The 16,201-nt window shown below is 37.3% G+C and overlaps 1 long non-coding RNA gene across 3 annotated transcripts; it reads right to left on the reverse strand.

Moving 5' to 3' along the window:
• Positions 1 to 272: 272 nt before the first annotated feature.
• Positions 273 to 16,111, reverse strand: LOC121477785. Of its 3 annotated transcripts, none has more exons than XR_005984375.1 (3): positions 15,834 to 16,111; positions 6,095 to 6,606; positions 273 to 982 (listed from the first exon to the last, which is right to left on the reverse strand). It is a non-coding gene; the product is annotated as an uncharacterized LOC121477785 (long non-coding RNA). The 3 variants fall into 3 exon arrangements; XR_005984373.1 differs by lacking the exon at positions 273 to 982 and adding an exon at positions 1,318 to 1,457; XR_005984374.1 differs by lacking the exon at positions 273 to 982 and adding an exon at positions 1,318 to 1,460.
• Between the last annotated feature and the right edge of the window lie 90 nt (positions 16,112 to 16,201).

A 16,201-nucleotide genomic window follows, 5' to 3' on the forward strand; every position in this document is an offset into this window, starting at 1 on the left:
TCAGTTAAGCATCTGCCTTTGGCTCGGGTCATGATCCCAGGATCCTGCTCAGCAGAGGAGTCTGCTTCTCCCTCTCACTCTGCCTTTCCTTGTATTCTCTCTCTTGCTCACTCTCTCAAACAAATTAATAAAATTAAAGTCTAAAGTTAATCATTAACATTATATTTCTCTTAAATAAGAAAAAAAACATTAGATCAGCAAGGTTTCAGGATACAAGATCAATGCACAAAAATCAGTTTATTTCTATACAATTGCAATTAACAGTCCAGAAATGAAATCAAGAAAACAATCTCATTTACACAGCATAAAAAAGGATAAATTACTTGGGAATAATTTAACAAAAGAAGTATGAGAAGATTTACACACTGAATACTATGAAGCGTTGTTAAAACAAATTTTAAGAGACCTAAATAAGTGGAAAAATATTTCCATGTCCATGGGTCAGAAGATGTAATAATATTAAGATGACATTACTATTATAGATTAACTGCAATCTCCATCAAAATCCCAGCTGCCTCTTTTAAGAGAAATCGATAAGCTGATTCTAAAATTCATATGGAAATTCAAAGGCCCAAAATATCTTAAAATAATCTTGACAAAGAAGAACAAAGTTGGAGGATTTACACATCCCGATTTCAAAACTTGTTACAAAGCAGACAGTAATCAAGACAGTGTGGTACTGGCAAAGGATAGACATATAAATTGATGAAATAGAACCAAGAGTCTGGAAATAAACTCTTATATTTATGGTCAGTTCATTTTTGAAAAGGTGCCAAGACAATCTAATGGGGGAACACATCTTAAAAAAGGTTGCGGGGACAACTGGATACCTACCTGCAAAAGAAAGATGTTGGACCCTATTTCACACCATATAAAAAAATTAACTCAATGACTCAAAGCCCTAAATAGGAGCTAAAACTATTCAATTCTTAGAAGAAAACATAGGCATTAATCTTTGTGCCTTTGGGTCAGGCAAGGGCTTCTTAGATGACAATGCAAGCAGCACATGCAAACCAAAAAAACAAAACAGATAGATTAGATTTCCTCAAATTAAAGACGTTTGTGATTCAAAGGACACTATCAATAATGTTAAACTATGGAATGGGAGAAAATATTTACAGATCAAAATACCTGATGAGGGGCAGGTGTCGAGGTGGCTCAGACCTTTAAGCATCAGACTCTTCTTTTTTTTTTTTCTTTTAAAGATTTTATTTATTTATTCATAGAGAGAGAGAGAGAGGCAGAGTCACAGGCAGAGGGAGAAGCAGGCTTCCTGCAGGGAGCCTGACGTGGGACTCGATTCCGGGTCTCCAGGATCACACCCCAGGCTGCAGGCAGCTCCAAACCGCTGTGCCACTGGGGCTGCCCTAAGCATCAGACTCTTGATCTCAGCTCAAGTCTCCATCTCAGGATCATAAGTTAGGGCACCCTGTTGGGCTCCACCCTGGGCATGGAGCCTACTTTAAAAAAAAATCTGATGAAGGTCTAGAATCCAGAATATGTAAAGAGCTCTTACAACCCAATAATAAAAAGACAACCCAATTTAAAAAATGAGCAAAGATGATGGACATTTCTCCAAAGAGGTATGCAGATAGTCCGTAAGCACAGGAAAGGATGCTCAACATAATTAGTAATAAGAGAAATGTAAATCAAGACCAAATGAGGTATCACTTCACTCCCACCAGGATGGCATCTTAGTCTGCTTGACTTTCTATAACAAAATAGCATAAACTGAAGAGCTTATAAACAACGAAATTTATTTCTCACACCTCTAGAATCTGGGAAATCCAAAATCAAGGTGCCAGCAGATTATGTCTGGGGAGAGCCTACTGCCTAAATTGCCATCTTTTCACTGTAATCTCACATGTCAAAAGAGGTAAGAGATCTCTTTGGGGCCTCTTTTATTAGGGCACTTATCCCATTAATGAGGGCTTTGCCCTCATGATCTAATTACTTCCCAAAGGATCTGCCTCTTAATACCATCACCTTAGGGGTTAGGATTTCAACATATGAATTTGGGAGGACATAGACATTCAGTCTGCTGCAGATGGCTATAATAAAAAACATGGACAAACAGATGTTATCAAGGATGTGGAAAATTTGGAACCTTCATACATTGGTGGTGGGAATGTAAAATGGGGCAATTGGTTTGGAAAACAGTTTGGCAGTTCCTCAAAAAGTTAAACATAGAATAACCATGTGACCCACCAATTTCACTCTTGATATATATATATATATATATATATATATATATATATACCCAAGAGAAATGAAAACATATGTCCATACGAAAACTTGTTCACTAATGTTCACAGCAGCATTATTTGTAATAGCCAAAGGTGGAAGAAATTCTATGTCCCTCAACTGATCTGCAGATAAACAAAATGTAGTATATCCATACAATGAAATATTATTCAACCACATAAATAATTGAAGTGCTGATAAATATGGCAACATGAATAAACTTTAAAAATATATTTTAAGTGGAAGAAGCCAGATGCATATTGTGTTGTCCTTTTTTTATGAAGCCTCTAGCATAGACCAATCCATAGATACAGAAAGTTAATTGGTAGTTGCCAGGCACCAGGGGGAGAGGGAATGAGGATTTACTCCTAGTGGGATAGGTAGGGTTTTTTGTTTTGTTTTGTTTTGTTTTGTATTGCTTTGTTTTGTCTACCATAAGTGGACTTTTTTGGAGGGTAATGAAAATATTATAGAATTAGATGGTGATGATTATTACACAGCTTTGTGAATATACTAAAAATCACTGAATGTACACTTTAATGGGGAAAATGTATGCACATGAATATCTTAATTTTTTAAAAGACCAAAAAAAAAAAAAAGGGAAAAGAGAACACAAATCACCTCACAAAGTGGCAGTGGTTTGCAGGCACAATGTGGTCTAAATCCATACTTGGAAAAAAAATTACCAAAAAAAGCCCCTACCCCAAACCATTCTGCATGCAGAAAGCAAGCTATTCTGTTTACATATTTCTGAAAACAAACTTTCTTGCTATATTAACGTGCTGGGGTTTTAGAACAGTGTTCTTGAGACTTGGCTTATGATCCTTAGTAGGTCAAGGAATAAATTTAATGCATCACAACTAACTTTTACAATACTGATATAGAATGAATTAGAAAGTATCAGAGTGTGTCACATAGGTCTTTGGCAAGAACCAAGGACATTGGCACGATACTGAGACTAATTGCTTCATATTGTGGGAGAGAGACAGAGGAGATGTGAAAAATATACCCACTGGCTAAAAACAGACTGTTTTATTCAGCACACTGGCATATAACTTGATTTTCTGGTATATGATTGTCAATATGGCCATCACCTGATAATGGGAGAATTAAGTATTTTAAAATTTTATATCATAATTTGAAATTAGTTGTAAACTGAAGTGTGGGAGAATTTTATTGATTTTTGACAACGTTGTCATGACTTTCTTTTTTTTTTTTTTTAAGATTTTACTTATTTATTCATGAGAGACACACAGAGAGAGGCAGAGACATAGAAATATAAGAGGCTCCCTGGAGGGAACCCAAAGCGGGACTTGACCCCAGGACCCTGGGATCACTATCTGAGCCAAAGGCAGACACTCAACCACTGAGCCACCCAGGCGCCCCACATTGTCATGACTTTCAACTGATTTTGGTTAGGAATTTATAGCGTGGTTTTTCAGAAAGTGCATAATCTGGAAAATGTTGACTGACAAATGTAGTTTTTTATTTTATTTTATTTTATTTTTATTTATTTATGATAGTCACACACAGAGAGAGAGAGAGAGAGAGAGAGAGAGAGAGAGAGAGAGAGAAGCAGAGACACAGGCAGAGGGAGAAGCAGGCTCCATGCACCGGGAGCCCGACGTGGGATTCGATCCTGGGTCTCCAGGATCGCGCCCTGGGCCAAAGACAAGCTTCAAACCACTGTGCCACCCAGGGATCCCTAAGACAGCTTTTAAAAAATAGTTTTATCGGGATCCCTGGGTGGTGCAACGGTTTGGCGCCTGCCTTTGGCCCAGGGCGCGATCCTGGAGACCCCGGATCGAATCCCACATCAGGCTCCCGGTGCATGGAGCCTGCTTCTTCCTCAGCCTGTGTCTCTGCCTCTCTCTCTCTCTCTGTGACTATCATAAATTAAAAAAAAATAATAAAAAATAAAAAATAGTTTTATCAAGTGTGAAAACCAACAAAATGACATATAGTAATGTATTCGTTGTAATAATATTCTTGCAAATGAAAGCTTAATGCCATCAAAATTAAAAAGATACTTGGAAACATGACATACTGAATTAGTCCCTTCAGTATTTTCAAAAAAAGAAAAAATATATATAATGAGATGGGCAAATTTTCTGAGCCACTATAGAGCTGTAAATGAGAAAGCTTTATTATTATTGTATTATTATAAAATATTATTGTATTGTGTTGGGTTACATAATACATGCCAACAGTGAATATTGCTCACAGGGTTCCTGGAAAACAAAAATTATTCTTGTGGCATGTATTTTGGTCTGTTCAGTTTTTATGGTAAAACAATTGATAAGAATATAGCTTAGAAATAATATAATTTCTCCTCGAACCTGTACTGTTGTAGAACTTTAGAAGCAATGCTTATTACGCTTTTACAATCTGGTATTGATTTTGTGATCCAAAAAAAACTTGAGAAAGGTAAGTTGAAAGATAGTTTAGGCCTGTGGTGAATTTGATTAAGGCCATTTTAAGGAGGGTTTTGTTACATTTAGTTAGCCTCCTCACACAAACTAGACTTAAAATATTTGCAGAATTGAAAGGTATAATTTTGGTCATCAAAATTAGTCTGTAAAAAATGAAACTAGGGCAGCCCCGATGGCCCAGTGGTTTAGCGCCACCTGCAGCCCGGGGTATGATCCTGGAGACCCGGAATCGAGTTTGGAGTTGGGCTCCCTGCATGGGGCTTGCTTCTCCTGCCTGCGTCTCTGCCTCTCTCTCTCTCTCTCTCTCTCTCTGTCTGTCATGAATAAATGAATTAAAAAAAAAAGAAAAAAGAAACTATAATAAAGTTATTTAAGAATTATTTAGAAACATCTAAAAACAGTTACTTGGCATACTCTTTTATGTGTTGTAATTCCTTGGATGACAAAGACATTCTGCCGAAATTCTTGTATATATTGGGAAAAAAATCAGTAGAGGTTGTTAATTTTGTTAAAGAAAGCTGAGAAAAATAGCCAGTTCCTTGGAAAAAAAAACAACCACCCACAAAATGTTTTCAGGGATTAGAACTGACCATACCACTTAGTTTGTCATATCAAAGTTAGTTGGTTGTCTTAAAGGAAAGTCTAAAGCAGATTATAAGAATACAGGAGTGAAATTTGTATTTTTCTAACTGAAAAGCAATCTCATTGGACAATCTTTTTGAAGTTGTTTTTTGAGTAACAGTGTTGGGCCCTCATTAACTGATACAATAAAATACAAAATACTTTGTATTTACTTATTTTATATGATATTTTTTAAAACATTCTTAGAGAATTCAGTTAGAATACTCATGAGAAGACTGTTCCAATATTTCAAGGCTTTCTAAGTATTCCAAATGACATTATTTCTGTGGTAAGCAAGATTTTAATATATATGCCACTAGACCCATGGTTCTCAAATGTGGTCCCCAGCAACATGAACATCTCCAGAGAACTTGCTACAAATGCCAACTCTTGGGCTCCACCCACAAACCTTCTGAATCAGAAACTCGGGAGGTGGGAACAGCAATATGTGTTTTTGAAAGCCTTCCAGGTAGGGACATCTGGGTGGCTCAGTTGGTTAAGCATCTGCCTTTGGCTCAGGTCATGATCCTAGGGAGCCTGTTTCTTCCTCTGCCTCTGCCACTCACCCTACTTGTGCTCTCTCTCTCAAATAAATAAGTAAAATCTTTAAAAAAAATTCTTCCAAGTAAAAAAAAAAAGAAGAGAAGAGCCTTCTAGGTAATTCAGATATAAGCTCAAATATGGGAAACTAGGATATGAGATTTTCCCAATATCATTGCAACAAATTGATGAGAACTTATTAATGAAAGCAGGTTGAATTAAGTGAAATAAAATTAAAGATTTTTGTTGCATCTCACCTCCTGTGTTGGTATTCGTGTTCTTTTAGTATCTCCAGTCATTCAGAGAATGTTACTTCTTTTTTCCGGTCTTTAGAAGAAATTGTGTATTGTTGGTATTATTTCTTCCTTAAAGTTTAGTAGATTTCACACCATTTGGGACTGGACTTTTCTTCATAAGAAGATTTCTATATTATAGTTTCAATTTCTTTAATAGTCATAGGATTATTCCAATTTTCAATTACTTCTTGTGTCCTTTTAGGTGTGGGTTGTTTTGTTTTGTTTTGTTTTCTAGAAATTTGTCTATTCCATCTAAATTTTCAAATGTATATACATAGCATTGTTTATATCCTCTTATGCATCTTCTTAATGCTGAAGAATCAGATATGATGTTCCCCTTTTCTACTTTTGATGTTAATTCTTGGTTGGAATCTATTCTTTTTCTTCTTTATACGGTCTGTTCTAATTTGATTGATTGCTTTCGAGGACTGCAGCACAATAGTCAGTCTGCGATTTCTTTTGATGTACTGCAACTTAAAGAAAAAAACCCAAAAACAATGGTTATATAAGATGTTAATATTAAGGAAAGCTGGGTGAGGATGTAAGGGAACTGTACTATCCTGGCAACTCTTCTATTAACCTAAAATTATTCCAAATAAAAATTTATTTAAATAAAAAACAGAAAAATGGTATCAATCATCCACTTATTCATCAAGTTCCACTCAGAAGGGTTTTGGGTTGTTTGTAAGACTCAATCCACCAGAGAATTAGAATTTGTTGCCTCGGAGGAGGTGCCAAAGAATTGTCCTAAAGGCTCTGAGCCAGTGGCTTTTACTTAGGTGTTTCTTTTTAAAAAGACATTCTTTTGGGTTGTTTCCAAAGAAAGATTTCAAAAAGAGATGGAGCCTTTGCAACTTTATTGGAGTAATTATACAATTCAAGGAAACAAGGCTTTGAATGTGTTTTGAACAGTATTTATGTTCAGAGGGGGAAAATAGTAATGATTGTTTTATCCTTCTATCAGATGCAATCTGCCTAGGAAGGAAAGAAACCACTAGGACTAATAACAGAAAAATTACTACAAAGGTTTGTAAGCAAGGGTTAAATCGTGAGAGCCTGACAAGAAATCCTCCAGAGTTCTGAAAAGGGCAGCAACTTAGTCTTAAGGAAAATGTGGGATTTGCTGAGTGGGGGGATCCTACCCTTAGCATGACAGGGGGCTCTAAGGATCCTAGTCTTCCTGGAAGATGGAGGGCATGTGGAGGAACCATGGGATCTGGGGTTGAATGCTAAAAATGCCAGTTGGAAGCTGCTGAAATTTACATAATTACGGACAGAAATTTTACGTGATAAAAATAACGTAATAATAATATTTGGGGGGCTTATTTTGTGCAGGGCCCATATTTTGCAACTTAGAACAATCCATTGAGGTATTTTCTCCATATGCACATAAGCAAATTGAAGCTTCAGAACGTCAAGTACAGTAGTTCCCTTCTATCCTGGGTTTCACTTTTTGTGCCGGCTTAGTTACTGGTGGTCAACTATGATCTGGAAGCAGGTGATCATCCTTCTGAGTATTGTTAGAAGGTCAATAGTGGCCTGACAATATGTGACAGTGCTTCACTTCATCTCAATATGTAGGCATTTTATCATCTCACATCATCACAAAGAAGGGTGAGTACAGCACAATATAACATGTTGAGAGAAAGACCACATTTATGTAACTTTTATTACAGAATGTTGTAATAATTGTTCTATTTTATTACTTGGTATTGTTAATCTCTTAATATGCTTAATTTATAAGCTAAGTTTGTGACCACATACATTTATTTATAATTGCATATATTTCATTTGCTGTGAAAATTTGTTTATGGATCCCGTTTCATGACTCTTTGTCGACAAATTCTTGACAGTGTCTGGAAGCACACATACTAGGTCTTTCTTAATGTTATTTGTTTTTCTTTCTTCCCTTTGCATTTCTATAGTTTCTGATACATAGTAGTTGTTAAGTAAACTAACTTGGAGGCCAATCCAAGAATCCTGGGGCAGAATTTGTGTGTGTGTGTGTGTGTGTGTGCGCGCGTGCGCGCGCACACATTTTTTTGGGAAGAAACCATTCAAGCTTTTATCATAAAAGGGTCCTAAGCTTCTAAAAAGCTAAGAGCCACTGTTGTAGATTAAGGAATGACTGGCTGTGGAAATGAGGGGAAAATCTACACCTATGGGTATTGAAGCAGAGGTCTCAAGAGACTGTATTTAATGAGCTCAGATCAGATTACATAGCTGGACAAGTTCAAGTCTCACAGAGGCTATTTAAAATTAGGATTGTCCCAGAGGATATCAAAAGGACACAAGAACTGGCTTGAAAGGACCACCACTAGTGAAATTTGAGGCAATTTGAGCATTAAAAAGAATAATGAAAGAGAAATCAAAACATACATCCCCCAAACTTGTATAAGAATGTTCAAACTTGTATAAATTTGTATAAAGATTAGCTTTACTCATAATAGCCCCAACTAGAAATAACCCAAATATCCACCAACAAGAGAGTGGATAAACAAATTGTGTGTTTTCATACAATGAAATACTTCCCAGAAGTAAAAAGGACTGGACCACTGATACAATAGAATATGGATGAATCTCAAAAACATGCCAAGTGAAAGAAGCTAAATACAAAGACTGTATGTTTCTATTGACATGAAGTTCTGGAACAGTCATAGTGAACCTATGATGAAAATCAGAAGAGTGGTTGTCTGGAGGGCAGGAGTTGTCTGGCAAGGAGCATGATGAAACTTAATGGAGTGATAGAAATGTTCTACGACCATTGAGGTGTTGGTTACACGGGTATACACATTTGTCAAAATTCATCAAATCAAGCACTTAATACTGTGCATTTCACCATATGTAAATGATAAGGAAAATAAACTAACAAGAGTAAAGGACTGTAACACATTACAAAAAAAAAAAAAAAAAGGCAGCCCCGGTGGCGCAGCGGTTTAGCGCCGCCTGCAGCCTGGGGTGTGATCCTGGAGACCCGGGCAAGTCCCACGTCAGGCTCTCAGGCTCCCTGCATGGAGCCTGCTTCTCCCTCTGCCTGTGTCTCTGCCTCTCTGCCTGCCTCTCTCTCTCTCCGCCTCTGAATAAAAACAAAACAAAAACCAAAAACCAAAAAACACATTACACTGTGAGTTCACAGTGATACCCCAGATAAGAAATGGAAGAGCTTCTTTTCTTAGGAGAATACGATCTAATAAAAGGGAAAGAAATAATAAAATTACAAAATCACAATTTTGCCACCGCTAGCATGTAATCCAGGCAAGATTGCCAAAAGATGATAAAAACTACTGAGTGAAAGTTGGGGAACAGAATATTCTCAGTCTTGAAGGGCAGTTACTTATTAATTACAAAGTAGGAAATGTACCTTTTTTGTTTTTGTTTTTAGATTTTTTTAAAGTAATCTCTACTCCCAACGTGGAACTCACAACTTGCCACCCTGAGATCAAGAGTTGCATGCTTTACTGACTGAGCTGGCCAGGTGCCCTGAAAATGTAAAGACATTTGGTAGATAACCACATAAGCGAAGAGATCAAACTTGGCATTATCCATAATAGGATAAACTTATGTTATTTCCTCCCGATGTGAAGCAATAGGAGACATGTCATCACCTTTGTAGTATTCTTTCTAAAAAGTTGAGCCCTAATCTAATCATGGGAAAATAGCCAAGAAGATCCAGATGGTAGGACATTCAGCAAAGTTGGACTCTTAAGAATTTTCAATGCTATGAAGGACAGAAAAGATGGGGGACTCTCCTAGATTGAAGGACACTAAAGAGACAAGGCGTTCAAAAATCATGATCCTTGATTGAATCCTGGATTGAGGGGGGAGAGACTGTAAGGGAACATTCTGGGGGCAATTGCAGACATTCGAATATTAAATATAGGGTAATGTTATATCAACATTAACTTTATTGGGTATGATGATGTCATGGTTATTAAGAGCATGGCCTTGTTCTTGGAGATATATGCTAAAATATATGTATATATATGTATATGTATGCAGATTGATAGGGAAAGAGAGAAAGAGTAGATACAATAAAACACAATGTTAACAATTGTTGAGTCTAAGCAAAGAAAATGTATGTGCATTGTATCACCCTTTCAACTTTCTGTAGATCTGAAAATTTTCCCCTAAAAAGCTGCAGGAAAATAAGAGAGTGCAAATAAAGTACTTGGCCAATGATAAATGCTCCAGAAAAGGGTAGGTCTTACACAAAATATAAGCTCCATAAAAGCAGAGACTTTGGTTTTTTATTTAGTACAGTATTCCTAGCACCTACATCAGTGCCTGGCACTTACGATGGTACTCAATTAAAAAAAAAAAAAAAAAGATGGTACTTGATAAATAGTTTTTAAACAAATCACTGAGAGATTGTACATTAGAAATGTTAAGATTAAAAAAATATGACTGAAATACCACTCCAGGACAACGTAACTACATGGGACAGCTGTTTCTGTGGTCTGAGTATAGCTGTGTCAGTTGTTTTGATTAAAATGACTTTCCCATGATTAAAAAATATTTTAAAAAATTGCCCCAGAAAAGCTTTCTGCCAAACTGAGTTTGGTAACTCATTTACAAGAAGTAATAGTCTCTGAGTAACATCAGCATGTTTGGTTAAACCATTTGGGATTACTATAAGAAAAAAAAAAAAGTACCAGTTTAAGACCTTCATTTTTTTTTAAGGCTGACCCAAATTGACATCAACTGGCTTCTTATAAGAGGGGTACTATGCCCTCTGGTGGTAAGAGATACACATCTAGTTTCTCCGAGAAAAGCCTGCAGAACAGAGATGAAGTGGAAAAAATGCCTTTACTCAGAGATTTCTGAAAACTTATCTCCTGACTTCCTAGACACATGGTGACCTTAAAGACTGAATTTAATGTGATAATTTTTGACTCCATGAATAGCCAGCTTTGGGGAATGCCTGGGCCGGGCTGGACCGAACAAGGTACAAATTTAGGAATGGCAGAGGTGACTTTTGGTAGTTGAGTCGAAGCTTAGGTGGAAAGACTTGTTCCCAGCATGATGAGTGTCAAGAGAAACCTGAAGGGCCATTTGAACTGTGAAATTGGTCAGGATTCTATTTCCTCATTCATTCTGACAAGGATGAGCGTATACTCCACCACATACCTTGGGAAGAACTCTAGGCAGAACCCTGGGCTGTGATTGTCCAGGGAAGACTGGGCTCCTGCCCAGACAGCTCACCAATGCCCAGCATGTATCCCTGGAAATGCCTTTTCTTTTTTCTTTCTGACATTAAAAAATTATTTTTCCTGAGTGTAAAAATAATTCATGGCTGATAAAGAATAAGTAAGTGGCATACATATGCAGTGGAATATTACTCAGCCACGGAAAAGAATGAAATCTTGCCATTTGCAACGACATGGATGGAGCTAGAAAGTATTATGCTAAGTGAAATAAGTCAGTCAGGAAAGACAAATACCATATTATATCACTTATATGCAGAATTTAAGAGACAAAACAAAGGGGAAAAAAGAGAGAGAGAGAAAGTGAGAGAGAGAGAAAGAAATCAAGAAAAAGGCTCTTAATTACAGAAAACTAATGGTTACCACAGGGGAGGAGGTGAGGGATGGGTTAAATAGATGATGTGGATTATGGGGAGTGCACTTGTGACAAGCACAGAGTGATGTACAGAAGTGCCGATTCACTGTATTGCACACCTGAAACTGTTACACTATATGTTAACTGGAATTTTTTTTTTGCTTTTTTTTGTTTGTTTGTTTTTACAAGATTTTTATTTGAGAATGAGAGCAAGGGTGAGAGCGAGAGCAAGAGAGGGAGAACATGAGCAGGACAGATAAAGAAGCAGACTCACCACTGAGCAGGGAGCCTGAGGCAGGGCTCGATCCCAGAGTCCTGGGATTATGACTTGAGCTGAAGGCCCAACTAACTGGAATTTAAATAAAAACTCTAAAAAATTACACATGGTCTATGTACAAAATAATAAAAAATATTAATAAAGTAAAAATCACCGGAAATCTGTCTGCATTGTGAAAAACATCATTGGCATTTTTACTTTTTATTTATTTATTTATTTATTTATTTATTTATTTATTTATTTATTTATTATTTATTTTTTAAGATTTTATTTATTTATTCATGATAGTCACACACACACAGAGAGAGAGAGAGGCAGAGACACAGGCAGAGGGAGAAGCAGGCTCCATGCAGGGAGCCCGACGTGGGATTCGATCCTGGGTCTCCAGGATCGAGCCCTGGGCCAAAGGCAGGCGCCAAACCGCTGCACCACCCAGGGATCCCCATCATTGGCATTAAAAAAAAATTTTATTTATTTATTTAGAGTGAGCAGGAGAAAGAGGGAGAATCTGAAGCAGACTCCTCGCTAAGCCCAGAGCCCAACTCGGGGCTCAATGTCATGACTGGGAAATCATGACCTGAGCCAAAACCAAAAGTCAGACACTTAACTGACTGAGCCACCCACACACATCCCCCCCACACACATCCACCCACACCTGATATTTTTGATGTTTCTTTTAGGTAATTCTGTGCATATAAGCACACAGAGTAGGAATGTTGACTATTGACTTATACATTAATGGGATCATAATATGCCTATTCCTTTATAACTTGCTTTGTTTTTCTTTCAGTGGTGAGCATTTTCCTATCCAGTTATAAATATATACTCTTAAAAGTTTTTAAATGTTAAATTATGAAAGTTATATATACTCATAATAAAATGCAAATAACAATATAAAAATTAGGAAAATGAACATTCTTCCCCCACCTTCTAATCCCATTCCTCAGTGATAACTACTTTTAACTATTTTGTGCACAGTCTTCTAAATTTTGCAATATATACGTAAGTTATATAAGTAGATAATTTTTGACATAAATGGGATCACATGATACATGTTGGTCTTCAATGGGTTTTTTCATTTCATGACTGTGTCTTGAACATCTTCCCATGTCCATGTGTATGTAATAGCTGCAGAGTATTCTGTATATATACGTTTTGTCACCTTCTGATGATATTTAGATTGTTCTCAATATGTTGATATAACTGCCTGAGTATTCTTTTATTCATTTTTATTCTTTTTTTTTCATTTTTATTTTATTTTTTTAAGCCTAATATACGGCTTGATCTCATGACCCTGAGATCAAGACTTGAGCTGAGATCAAGAGTCAGATGCTTAACTGACTCTTAAGCCACCCAAGTTCCTCATCACTGGCTATTCTAGTAATATATCTTGGTATACCTCTTTCATTGTTGCTAGAACATAAATTCCTGGAAGCAGATCAAAGGATATGCATGCTTAATATTATTTGAAATCTTAGTATTTTATTTTGTAAACAATGATATTCAATGACGCTACTATATTTCAATTATATTGAAATATTAGAATCTATTTAAACATGCTATTTTATGGTGACGTTTCTGTTTTTACAATCAAACACAATAAGCATTTTTGTATGTGATCATCATATCAAATACTATTAGAAGAGATGCCTAAAGGAGTAATTACTGAGTCAAAAAGTTTGAATTTCTTTTTTTTTTAAAGATTTTATTTATTCATGAAAGACACAGAGAGAAAAGCATAGATATAAGCAAAGGGAGAAGCAGGCCCTCTGGGGAGCCTGATGTGGGACTCTATCCCAGGACCCCGGGGATCATGACCTGAACCAAAGGCAGATGCTCAACCACGGAGCCACTGAGGTGCCCCCAAAAGATTGGACTTCCTTTAACTTAATTCACACTCCTAAAAATTGTTTTCCAGAAAGATATAGCAATTTATGTTCTGACCATCAACATTCTACTATTAGTAAAATTGAGGATGGGCATCTTTTTGCACATTTACTAGTCATTGACTTTTCTTCTGTGAATTGCCTGTTCATTTCTATTTTTCTATTGGGTTGTTAATTCATTGACCCAATAAACAAATATTTGATCACCTGTTGTGTTAAGTACTATTCTAGGTGCTGGAGATGAATGTGACCATAAACAAAACAGACCAAAAATATACTCTAGTCAGAAGTAGGAGTGCAAAAAATAAACAACTGTATGTCAGGAGGAGATGGTGCAAGCCAATAAAGCAGGTAATAAGATTAAGAGTGTAAGAAATGCTATTTTATATGGGTGGTCAGGGAAGGTCTCCCCTTGAACAGAAGCCTGGAGTACATGAGGAAGCAAGCTATTCAGAGCTTCCTGGGAATAAAAACTTATGGCAGAGGGCACAGTATGTTCTTTGTAAATTCTGGATATTAACTCTTTCCAAGAATATCTCTTGCCTTTCATGGTTGTTTATAATGTCCTGTATGGAAGTTTTAATATTGTTGAGCTCAAACTTGTCAAACTTTTCATATTCATATTTCTGGGTTTTATGATTAAGAAGAACTTTTCTACCCCCAAATAATAAAAGTATTTTCACAGATTCACTTCTATTATTTTTATGCTTTGATTTTTAACAGCTTTGTTGAGGTATAATTCATGTATCATAACATTCACCCATTTTGAGTTCACAATCCAATGATTTTTAGTAAATTTAGAGTTGAATAATCATCACCACTATAGTTTTAGAACTGTACTTTCATTTCACTTTATATATAGCTTTTATCTATTTATTTGAGAGAGAGAGAGAGAGAATGAGAGTGTGCACACACACATGCACATGTGTGGGGAGAGGGGTAGAGAGAGAGAATCTTCAAGCCGACTCCTTGCTGAGTTCTGAACTGACTTCAGGCTCAATCTCATGATCCTGAGATCATGACCTGAGCCAAAATCATCAGTCAGGTGCTTAACCAAGTGAGCCACCCAGGTGCCCTCGTTATATATAGCTTTTTATATGTCTGAGATTCATTTTAGAATGTGGTGTGAAGCGAAAGACCTAACCTTTTCTTTCTTTCCCTATTGATTTGAAATATCCTCTTTAACACATGCTCAACTTCCATGTATCCGTGGACCAGTTTCTGGTCTCCCTGTTCCAGTGGTCAAAAAGAGACAGGGTTTTATTTGGTCCGTGGAGTTTTCAAAATTTGGGAACTTCACATAAAAACCCAGATATTTGGCTTTTCTGGAAAAACCAGAAGCTCCAGCAACTATCTGCTGGAAGCCAGTAGAGACCAATCATTTTAGATGGACATTGTTGCCTGCCCCTTTCCTTTCCTGGGAGGGGTCTTGCAACATAAACAGCAGGCATGTATGGGGCAAACTGGGATAATGGTCACCATGCCTGCTGTCCCAGCATAATTATTAATTGTGTCTCTTTTCTTTTAAAAGTGTTCTGGTTTGGGTGATAAATAAGACACAATCTCCACCATTCCTCATTGCATTCCACCGAGGCACTCTTTCATTAATGGTACAAGACCCCTTTCAGGAAAGGAAAAGGGGAGGCAACAATACAATCCTGACACAGAGGCTTGCCAAAAGAATGATTACATGGGCTCAGAGTAGAGAGAACATATTGTCTGGTGGGGAGAAATTAGGACAAGTTTCCTCTAACAAAGGATAAGAGGTCATAATTTACCGATCCCTTTCCATTATTTCACTTAACTTCACAACCTACCCACTTACACAACTTCGTCAATTTATTTCTGCATGGATTTGTTGTCTTCTGCTGTAGCCTGCATTCCAAAACAGGGACCTAGTTAGTCTGTTTTGCTCACCACTGTATTCACAGTGACCGGTTCTGGCAGAGCACAGAGCAGGCCCCTAGGAAGTACTTACCGGCTGAACACGTTCCCAGGAGCTATTGATCGAAGGAACTAAAAGAAAATTAAGGGGCAGAGAGCCGAGGTCCCTCTGTACCGAGTCAGAGGCAGAGAGAGGCAGGCAGGAATCAGGCTAGGCAGCTTGATTCCTGGACTGGAGCCCAGGATTTTTCCTAGCCAATTGGCTGTAACCTCCCAAAACAGGCAAGAAATGGGAGAATGCGCACGCAGAGCTTGTCTTTGACCTCGGGGCACCTCGCTGAAATGCTGGACCGAGCGGCTCCAAAAGCAAGTGCTCAGAAAATGCCACATCTGTCTTTCTCACCTGCCCCGCCTGCGAGCAAGACTACATTTCCCAGTAGGCCCCGCGGCGCGCACGGCCCC

Source organism: Vulpes lagopus, chromosome 18 (assembly GCF_018345385.1).
Source record: "Vulpes lagopus strain Blue_001 chromosome 18, ASM1834538v1, whole genome shotgun sequence".
NCBI lineage: Eukaryota > Metazoa > Chordata > Mammalia > Carnivora > Canidae > Vulpes > Vulpes lagopus.